Genomic DNA, 11,473 nt, shown 5'->3' on the forward strand with positions numbered 1-11,473 from the left:
AAGCAAGAAAGACACAAAACACAAATAATATAATGTAGATTGGGAGTACACATAATCATGTGAAGTGACTGGAGGGAGGTCATACCAGTTGGAAAGTATGCTTGTGAAAGAAGGTCATGAAGGTAAGAAAGATATATATGACATATGGATGTGGAAGTGATAAATGGAAAAAATATGTATAACAAATCACTGAAGAAAATAATTCTTTAAAAATTAGAATTGGGCAAGCAGTAGATAATGTTTCCAAGAGAAATAAAGGAAACAACAATACAAATTCAAAAGAAGAAAAGAATAGAAGAAAATATTAAATATCTCTTAAGAAAGACAACTCACCTGGAAAACAGATCATAGATAAATCATGCATAAATTATTGGACCACCTGAAAATTATGATCAAAGAAAGAGTTTAGGCATCATATTTCAAGAAATTATCAGAGAAAACTGCCCTGACATTCTAGAATCAGAGAATATAATAGAAATAAAAAGAATCCACTAATCAGCACGTGAAGAAGATATTGAAATGAAAACCTCCAGGGATATTATAACCAAATTCCTGAGCTTCTAGGTCAAAGAGAAAATATTTCAAGCATTCAGAATGAAACCATTCAAATACCATAAAGTTGTACTCAAGATCACACAAGATTTAAGAGCTACCAGGGGCAGCTAGGTAACTCACTTGATAAATCACTGACCCAGGAGACACAAGGAACTGAGTTCAAATCCTGCCTCAGACATTTGACCCTTTCTAGCTTTGTGACCCTGAGAAAGTAATTACCTCCAAATTCCTCAAGAGAAAAAAAATGATTTAACAGCTACCACAAAAAAGGGACAGAGCATAGAATATGAGATTCCACATGGCAAAATAGCTGGGGTTACAACCAAGAATAACCTACCCAGCATAACTGAATATAGTCCTTCAAGGAAAAAATGGACATTAAATAGATTTCTAAGCATTCCTGATAAAATTCTAAAGCTTAATAGAAAAATTGATTTTCAAATATGACTCAAGCATAAAAAGGTAAAAATTAAAGAGAAACCATAAGGTACTCAATAAGCTGAAATTGTGTAGTTTTATTTATAGGAAGGTAATACACATATTTTCCAAGAACTTTATTATTTTAAAGCAGTTAGAAGGATTCTACAGAGAAAGAAAATGTAGAAATAAATCAATTATGTAGGAATGATGTAAGAAAAATTATAAGTCAGACAGAGAAATGCCCAAGGAAGGGAGAAGGGGGAGGAAGAATGGAGGAAATTATCTCACATAAACTGGTACACAAGAAAGAGCTTTTACAACAGAGGGGAATATGGTGTACAGGGGTGGTGCAGAAGTTTGAAATTCACAAACACCTAAATTGGTTCAAAGAAAGCATATATATATATATGTGTGTGTGTGTGTGTGTGTGTGTGTGTGTGTGTGTGTGTGTGTGGATATGTGTGTGTATACACTCAATTGGTCATAGAAATTTGTATTGCTTAACAGATAAGTGAGGGGAAGGGGTTAAGAGAAAGTGGGGTTTGTGATAAAAGGGAGGGAAGAAAAAACAAGGCAATAGTCAGTAGCAAAAGAGTAGAAGAGGGACAGAATAAAAAGAACGAGTCAGATAATCAGAATAAAATAGGATGGAGAGAAATGCATAGTCATCATAACTGTAAATGGGAATGGAGGTGGTTAGCAGAATGGATTACACACCAGAATCTAAAAATATATATTTTTTACAAGACATCTTTAAAGCAGACAGACACAAACAGTTAAAATAAGGGGCTGGGCAGAATTGATTGCTTCACCTAAAGTAAAATGTCAAGGGTAGGAATCATGATTTCTGACAAAGTAAAAGTAAAAAGTTATCTAATTAAAAGGAATAAGTAGGAAAACTGTGTCTTACTGAAAGGAACCCTAGACAATAAGTAAAGTAAATACCAAAAAAGACATAATATCCAAATTCTTAAAGAAAAAGGCAAAGAAAATAAGGGAAAAAAATAGTAAAACTAAAATAGCAGGGGACTTCAACTTTGTCTTCTCAGAGCTAGATAAACTTAACATAAAGAAATAAAGGAGATGAATAGCATCTTAGAGAAATTAGGTGGAATTGACTTCTAGAGAAAACTGAATGCTAATAGAAAGGAGTATATCTTTATTTTTTCCAGCTGCAGATGTCACCATCAAAAAAACCATGTATTGGGGCATAAAAACCTCATAGTCAAATGAAGAAAAGCAGAAATAACAAATGCATCTCTTAAAGAACATAACAGAATAAAACTACATTTAATAAAGGGTAATGAAAATATAGACTGAAAGTTAATGGAAATGAAATAATGATGGTGATGGAACACTATTGTGAAATATGAAATGACAAGTAGAATGCTTTCAGAAAAACATAGGAAGATATATTAACTCATGCAAAGGGAAGTGAACAAAACCAAGAGAACAACATACACAGTAACAGTTATATTGTAAGGATGGTCAACTGAAAGATTTAGCCACTCTGATCAAGATAGTGATCCAAGACACTTCCAAATTATTTATGAGGAAAATGCTATCCACATTCAGTAAAATAATGCTTCCTTTTTAAACTTTATTTTTATCATTTTATTTAATTCATATTTTCTTTTGCAACATGGCTAATATGGAAAAATATTTTGTGTAAATTCAAATGTATATTTTATATTAAATTTCTAGCCTTCTCAAGGAGGTGAGAATAGTGAGAGGGAAGTAGAAAATTGGGGACTCAGTTTTTAAAAACATAATTAAAAACACATATAATTGGTAAATCCAATGAAATTAATTAAAATGATTTGAAAAATAAAAGGAATGGTAAATTATTTTACTCTTTCCAGCTTAATTCTTCCACCAAACTATGGCTATACAAAAAGCAATCAAAGCTAGCAAACAACTTGTTGATCAAGGAAAATAATAAAACAGAAATCAAGAAAAAATGCACAGTTTATAGTAGAGAGGAAGATAGACAATAACAAGAAAGCTCTTTGACTAAAGAGTAAGCTAAAATATCTTTCTCTCTCTTTGTCTCTGTCCTTCTGCCCATCTCTGTCTCTGACTCTCCTTGTCTCTGCCCTTCTCTGTTTCTGTCCTTCTGTCTGCCTCTCCTCCCAAACTTCCCATATATGCAACAATGTAGACTCAGAGATTCCTCAGTCATGTAGGACACTCTTCACTTAAGCAGCCCCCAGCAACACCAGTTAACCTTCAGGGAACCATCCCAAGCCACATAGAGGTAAGAGTATAAGCATGTTGCATACATATTATAATTTGCCATCTGTTGTAACTTGTCTAATTTAGATATATGGAACCAGCTACCAGACAAAATTTTGCATATATGCAGAAAATAACTAAGAAACTAAAAAGTTGAGAAGGGTCTACTTTCCACATTAATTAATAAAAGTAGGAATGGCAAAGAGGTGATATTGAAGGCAAAGTGCTAACAAGGAAGGGAGACAAAGCAGGAAAGAAGATGTCAGAGAATAAAGGAATGTAGTAGTGTTGGTATGTAGCATCACATGAGAAGAAAATAATAGGACTAAGATGAACAGATTCTTGTCCATCTTACAGATACTTAGAAATTATATTGGATGCTATAGCTGAAAGGGAAATAGTATATTATATGTACTCACCTACCCTCTTCACATGGTCACATTTCAAAGGAAAAGCCTCATTTCTCCCAGACTACAATGAAGTTATTCAGAGACTATAATTCTTTGATACTCTTCCTGCAGCTCACAGGAATGTTCAAAGCTTTCTAGTCACCTCAGAAGAAATGAGAGCCATAGAGACTATGCTTAAGGAAAAGAACAGTTTCCCTTTCAAGTTTGAGCTTTTAGGAGTGATGATAAGAGCAGGTGGCTTAACATCAAATGGTATTGCTCTAACATTCCTCTTAATAAGCTTCTATCCTCAACTCAGCTTTTCAAGTGTTTGGTCCATTTTACTTGGTGGGAAAAAAAGGAAAAAGAATATTAGGAGCATGGGAAAGACCAAAGGTATAAATTAAATCTTAAAGCACAATAATTGAAGGATAAAATAAAAGATAGATTAAAGCATAGAACAAGAAAAAATGAGTGGGAATAAGAAACCAGGATTAACAATATTTACAAATGAATTTCATATAAAATTTCAATATGCTTTCTCAATTTTTTTTAATTTTAAAAGAATATCTCAAATATATTTCTACACATTTTCTTGAAAACTCTTAAGATCCTATAATAAAAATGATGAATTCATTGACTACTAGAATGACCTTTGTAATGTAATAGTATTTTATTATAGCATGTTCTTCAAAATGAAATTTAGTTCTTCTGAAAACACCTAAGAAATTTGAAAAGAAGATGCTAATAAGATTAAAAGAAAACATTTATTCAACACAATTGTATTAAGCCTAAATATTTTGGGTACTGTAAGTATGAATTTATAGTTCTTATCTTCAATGAACTTAATATAGCAGGGAAGAAAGACATATACACACAAATAACATGACAGGTCGTGACTAAACAGAAGTATAGGATGTGATTGGAGGGAGAACATACCAGGTGGATGGTTGGTTGTTGTCCTTCATTCTTGAACTAGAGCCAAGTTTCAATGTGTCTTACCTTGGTTGATCAGAACAATACAAGCTCAGATTATTCTACCACAGGTCGGGCACAAATAATCCATGTGAACTTTTGGGGTGGATTCTCTAAATTTGAGCATCTTGCACACCTTCTGAGCTATTTCAATTCTACTTTGCTCACAGAGTACATCACCTTCTCTGATATGGGCATGCCATGCTGAACAGTCCTCTGCCAGCATTTCCCATGTCACAGGATCAATTCCAAAGTTCTCAAGAGAGACCTTGCGAGTGTCCTTGTGTCGATTCTTCTGACCATCATGTGAACTCTTGCCCTATGTCAGTTCTCCATAAAATAGTATTTTTGGCAAGCATGCATTTTACATTCAAACAATGTGGCCAGCCCATTGGACATATGCTGTCTGAAGCAGAGTTTGAATGTTTGGCAGTTTATTTCAAGAAAGGACCTTGGCATCTGGCACCTTATCCTGCCAAGTAATCTTCAGAATCTTCCTAAGATAATTCAAATGGAAACAATTCAGTTTTCTGGCATGGCACTGGTAGACTGCACAGGTTTCACAGACATACAACAATGGGGTCAGCATAAAGGGTATGTAGACCTTCAGTTTGATAATCAGTCTAATACTTCTTCTCTCCCATACTTTACTTTAGAGCCTCCCAAATACTGAGCTAACTTTGGTAATGTGTGCATCAACCTCTTATCATGTGTACATCCTTGGAAAGTACACTACCAAGGTAAGTGAACTTATCCACAGAATTCAAAACTTCTCCATTTGCTGTAAACAGTGGTCCCATGCATGTATGGTGTGGTGGTAGCTGATGGAGCACCTGTGGTGTTTTTGGGGTGTTAATTGTTAGGCCAAAATTATCACAAGCAGCAGATTCGATCCATACTCAGTTTTAAAGGCTGCATTGAGTGCACAATCATCTGCAAACAAAATATCATGCACCAACACTCCTTTCACTTTAGTCTTGGCTTGTAGCCTTTTGAAGTTGAAGAATTTACCATCACTGTGGTAGCTGACCTTGATGCTGTGTTCGTCCTCATTAACAGCATTTGACAATATCACTGAAAACTTCATGCTAAAAAGCAGGAGAGTAAGCACACAGCTTTGTTTCACTCCTTTGGTGACTAGGAAAGCCTGAGAGCATTGCCCATTATCCAAAATCAGGGCAAGCATGCCATCATTAAATTGACATATGATGCTGATGAACTTTCCTGGGCAACCAAATTTTGACATAATTTTCCACAAGCCCTCACAACTGAGAGTATTGAAGACCTTGGTAAGATCGATAAATATTGTGTAAAGATCTCTGTTCTGCTCCTGGAATTTCTCTTGGAGTTTTAGGGCAGCAAACACCATATCAACAATTCCTCAGCCTTTTCTAAAGTCATGCGGAATCTAAGTTACATGACTATCTTTCAGGTGAAGAATCAGCCTATTATGGAAGACACTGGCAAGAATCTTGCCAGAAGTGACTAAAAGAAATCCCCTCCCCCCCACCATGATTGTTACAGAACAATCTATTTCCTTTATTTTATATAGAGATGGACAGTAGAGGAATCCTTAAACTCCCGGGGGATAACCCCCTATTGCCATATGAAGCAGAAAATTTCAGTCTGTTTTCATATGAGCAATGGACCCCCTACCTTGTAAGTCACAGCTGGAATAGAATCAGTACCAGGTGCTTTGCCATGTGAAAGGAGCCTAATTGCATTCAAAACCTCTTCTTCAATTGGAACTTCAGCTAGGGAGGCATTGACTTCAACCTGAGGGAAATGGTCAATTGCCTATGTATTGATTGATGATGGTCTGTTGAGAACACTGGAAATGTTCACCCCATCACTCTAGGATCATAGCCTTCTCACTAATCAACTAACCTCCATCAGCACTGAGTAGTTGAGATGCACCATAGGTCTTTGGCCCATAAATAGCCTTCAGGATATCAGAAAAGTGCTTTGGATTGTTACTATCAGCATAAAACTAAATTTCATCTCCCTTCTTACTGAGCCACAAATCCTGCATGTCTCTAAACTTTGCTTGTACTTTACTTTTGATGGAACTAAATGTTCCCTTCTTAGAGATGAATGAACTATCCTGCTAGTAAACACTGTGGAGTTCTCATTTTTCATTTAGCAGCTTCTGAATTTCCCCATAATTTTCATCAAACCAGCCTTGGTGTATGTAAGCATTCTGACCTATATGAGCAAGCACAGTGCTATACACCAAATCTCTGAAAGCTGCCCACTTTTCTGTTCCACTGTTGCCAACTGTGTGTTGACTTAACTTTCCCTCCAAGTTAATAACAAACTGTTGCTGCTCAGAGAAGAGCTCTAACCTATTGACATTAATTCTTCTGGCAGTCATTTTGCCTTGGGGATGCTGCTTTTGTTGAATGTGAATGTTTAGTTTAGAAAGAATGTCTATGCACTGTCTCTTCTCCTTACAATCGCATAGTCTATTAAATGCTAATGTTTATTGTGAGGGAACATCCACAGTTCTATTGCACTTAAGTAAATGGAAAACAGTGTTGGTGATGAGAAGGTCATGAGATGCACAAGTCTTCAGTAGTAAGTGACCATTGCTCTTGCTGTTTCACACTCCCTTCCTCCATAGGACTCCCTGCCATGTCTGATAGTCTGAGCCTACTCTAGCATTAAAGTCACTGAGAATTACAAGCTTTTGGAACATTGATTATAAGGGTCTTCAGGACTTCATAATTTTTTTCTTTGACTTCATCAGGGTTCATTATGGTAGGAACAATATAGGCACTGATAATGGTAGTGTGCCTTTTTCCTACAAGTAGAAATCACATTATCATGAGCCTGTCATTCACTACTTTTGGTAGGCATACAAGCTTGTTGACTGGACTAGTTTTGATTGCAAAACCTACAACAGTTTTGTGACACTCCACCTCAATGTGATCACTCTGGAAAAACATGTATCCAGCTCCAACTTCAGTAAGCTGTCCATTTACCAGCCTTGTGTCACTCAGGGCTGCTATTTAGATGTGATAATTGCTGAGTTCTCTTGCAGACATTTTTGTACATTTTGTTTTGCTTGTGTGTTTTGACCACAGAGTAGGATTCCTACCTGCCATGGTAATCAGTCCAGTTTTGGGTAAGCAGACAATTTTAGGGCACCTTTTCTAGCTCCTTCCTCACAATAGAAGGTGATCTGTGCAGTTCTTAAAAGGCTGCTCAGACACCCAGAGAAGTGTGAAATCCTAATGCTGCTTCCAGTGAGAAAACAACCTCATGGTCTGTGCTGCCTGTGTGCAGGATTGTGACTACAACTCCCAGGGCATCCACAACCTATTTTTTCATTACTTCCCTGTAGCCACAGGACTTTTGAGATAGGTAAGATGATAAAAAGGTACGAGTGATTTCTTTGTATTTGTTCATAAATTTGATTTGTGAGGCAGAGTTGCACAGAGTCATTGGTTCCACTTTCTCCTACAGTCATTACAGTCCAGTGTCAGGACAGAATTAAGGCCACTGGTGATGGCTCAAGGTGCAGTGGATGATCTTGGCATTTTCGATGTCTAACCAAGCTCCAAGCACTCCACAGCAGCTGCTTCAGCTGCCTTCATACCTGTTGGAACAAATATATTTCATCTTCCCATTTCACCAGAGGAAGTCTGCATGTGCTTGAGGTAGACACCTCCCTAACTCCCCAATGGGTTTGAGACTGCTCAGTCACCCTCAACCTGGTTTAGCCCTTCTGCCAAAAACAGTTTACTTGGATGTGGCCTCTACAGCTTCTTGGAGCCACAGGTGATAGTTACACTGAACAGGAGGACACCAAAGGTGAAAAGCAACCCAGAAAAAGTCTTGGTAGCTTCACACCACAAGTACTAGTCTTCCCTGAACATATGCTACACCCCAGGTGGAGGGTACGAGTGTGAACAAAGGCAGGAAGGTAAGAAAGTTAGTTATGTATGAGACATGATTAATCCAGTTTGGCTTTCATGTAAAGTATAGGTAAAGTCCTGATAAAATTCTAGGAAGGCAACATGAGACTCTGCTTGTGATAGGAAATAAGAAATCAAACTGAGAGTTTGTATCTTGTGGTGAGGGAGAAGGAATGACAGGTGATGACATGGTGTTTAAAGCTAGGTGGTTGGGGAAATGATGATACCAATGACAAAATAGAGAATTCATGAGATGCAGCTGGTTTGGGAATTTAAAAAATAATTCATTTAAAAATTAAATAAAATAATTAATTGATTGATTGATTTTAAAAATTAAATTAAAAATTATTGGTGTGACACCTAAGTATAAAATAATATTCCTGCCTACATCCAGATTAATTTTTTTTATGTTAGAAAAGGAAATGCCTGTTCGAAAGAAGTGTATCAAATATTTTCTTTTATTAGGGGGGAAGATAAGGCAATTGGGGTTAAGTGACTTGGGCAAGGTCACACAGTCAGTAAGTGTCAAGTGTCTGAGGTCACATTTGAACTCAGGTTCTCCTAACTCCAGGGCTGGTACTCTATTCACTTTGCCAATGAGCTGATAATATCAAATATTTTTGACACATTTATGGACCAACTCTATTACAGAAAATAAGTAATCTTGTTTTCTGATAAGTATTTCTCCCCACCTCTTCTGATGCACTCTGAAAGTCTTTTTTTATTTTTAGAGGGGGTTCCAAGGCCACAAAGCTAGTAAGTGTCAAATACTCTATTTGAACTCAGGTCCTCCTGACTCCAGGGTCAGTGCTCTATTTGCTGCACCACCTAGCTGCACCTGAAAGTCTTGACTTCATTAATTTAACCCATTAAATTCCAACTAAATTCAGATTCCCAGTGTGTCTTTCAAGACAAAAATAGGAACATAAAAATTATGTCAATCTACTTTTCCCCAACTATGAGAACCTTCAAAATTTTCATAAGCACAAAAGAACCCTATTTATTCTGATTTGCATAAATGTTTTAGTCATCACATGCTATAAATTTGCCCAAATAGCTTATTTTAAAAAAATAATAAACTCAACAATACTTCCCTAAAGACTGGATGATTATTATGTATCTACAGAATTTTCCAAAAGTTTTTTTAATAGTACATAAGAAGCATATGATAGGTGTGCCCAGGTTCTAGCATATGATAGATTATAAATTAGGGAAAATGCCTAATTTAAGAAGAAAATGGAAAAGTCATGTGATGACTGTAGGGAATAACCAAACACTGGTCACTACTGTGCTCTACTGGCATTTTTTGATGTCATGGGACATCAAGGAAGTTCCTTTGTCCATAGGATGGTTCCATGTGGAAAAGTTATGTCAGGGCATAGACAAGAATTGCATTGCGCTATTGATTTAGATGAGTCATAATTTGAATTATTGAAGGGACTATAAAGAGTGATGAGATAACAGGTCCCATTGGGTGCTTAAGTATTCAGGAGATGTAAATGTTTCAGTTTGCATTTTGTCCGTTTTGGTACAGAAACCAAGGTGATCTAAATTGATGAATGTGATCTCATTAAACCTGGAATAAAAGATAGTTCATTATTTAGAGACTAGAAATGGATGTTAAAAAATATATAACAGGAATTGGTAAATAGAGGGAGAGTTGCGAATATTTTACAATCATAAGTGAGACCTATTCTGGCATGCGGACCTCAAAGTTTTAATATGTTGGCTCCATTAATTTGGTCATAACCAAATAAGGCAGAAATAGATCGCCAATTTATCTAGAGATTAAAGTTTATAGAGACAATGGAGAGATATAACTGGTCACCTTCTGTATACCCTCTAAAGAGAAAATGATAAGGAGTGAACCTATATTTTCATTGATACAGAGTCCTCCCAGATGAGGAAACTCCTTCCTTCAATGCAAATTGATACCTTCTCTGCTTAAGTACATTGCCTAGAGAAATGAAATATTAAGGACCTGTCCAGGGTCACAAAACCCTGTGTGTGTCAATGGCAGAATTTGAACCTAGGTCATTTAGACTCCTGATTCATCTCTCTATCCACTAAATCATGCTATTCTTTGCATGTACTTTACATGTTGGAATTGTAGGAAAAAAAAGAATGTTAGAACTGTTGGAAGTAACTAAGATAACAATTATTTATTTGCAGGAATTTTCCCTGTTCTCCTAATCAAATAAAACTTCCTTGCTATGAGCATAGGTCTTTAAAAGGATTCTAAGACATCTAGGGAAAAAATAAAGCCCAAGTCCTACTTGGGATGATTTTTCAGGTGTCCCCTTGACCCCTCTTCTGTTTTCCTTTCTTTGCTCCATTAGTTCCGTTAATTTATTTATCTGTCCATTCATTTATTCATCCATCCATCTATCTGTTTATTTTTCAATTTCAATTCCTGCATTGAATTACATTGTTTATGTCACCACTGTAAGTTAGTAATAGTGGAATTTATCCAAAATGTCTGTCTTAAAAAAATAACTGAATAGATTTCATTAACAAAGACTTATTTATGTAAAATTCTTTCAGTTTCTTTTTTTTTCCTCATTGAACATACTTCTCAAAATACTCTAAATGGAATTAGATCTGAGACAGGAAACTCTTCTTTAAAAAATTTTCTGTGTACTGATCTGAATGCTTCTGATTAGTCCTCTTTCTTGTGTCTTAGAAAAGAAAAAAAACTTTACATTCCTGATCAAATGTTTTGTCTCCCTTCATTGTTTGATCTAATTCTCAGTCTTCTTGAGATTCAGTCATCAGACCACATAGTGCTTTTTCTTCATTTGAGACTAGACTATACTAACAGTTCTAAAACCTTAATTTTTAAATTTATTTTTACATGTAGTTATAGTCTTTCCTTCCACTGTTTCCACCCCAAAATGAACTAAGTATATAATGAATGGATATATGCATCTATAGACAGATGATAGATAAAACCATCATCATAACATGTATAGGCCAAAA

This window comes from Petaurus breviceps, unplaced genomic scaffold (genome assembly GCF_028583685.1).
Source record: "Petaurus breviceps papuanus isolate PSGF00001 unplaced genomic scaffold, PetGlider_PUasm1.0 90638, whole genome shotgun sequence".
Lineage (NCBI taxonomy): Eukaryota > Metazoa > Chordata > Mammalia > Diprotodontia > Petauridae > Petaurus > Petaurus breviceps.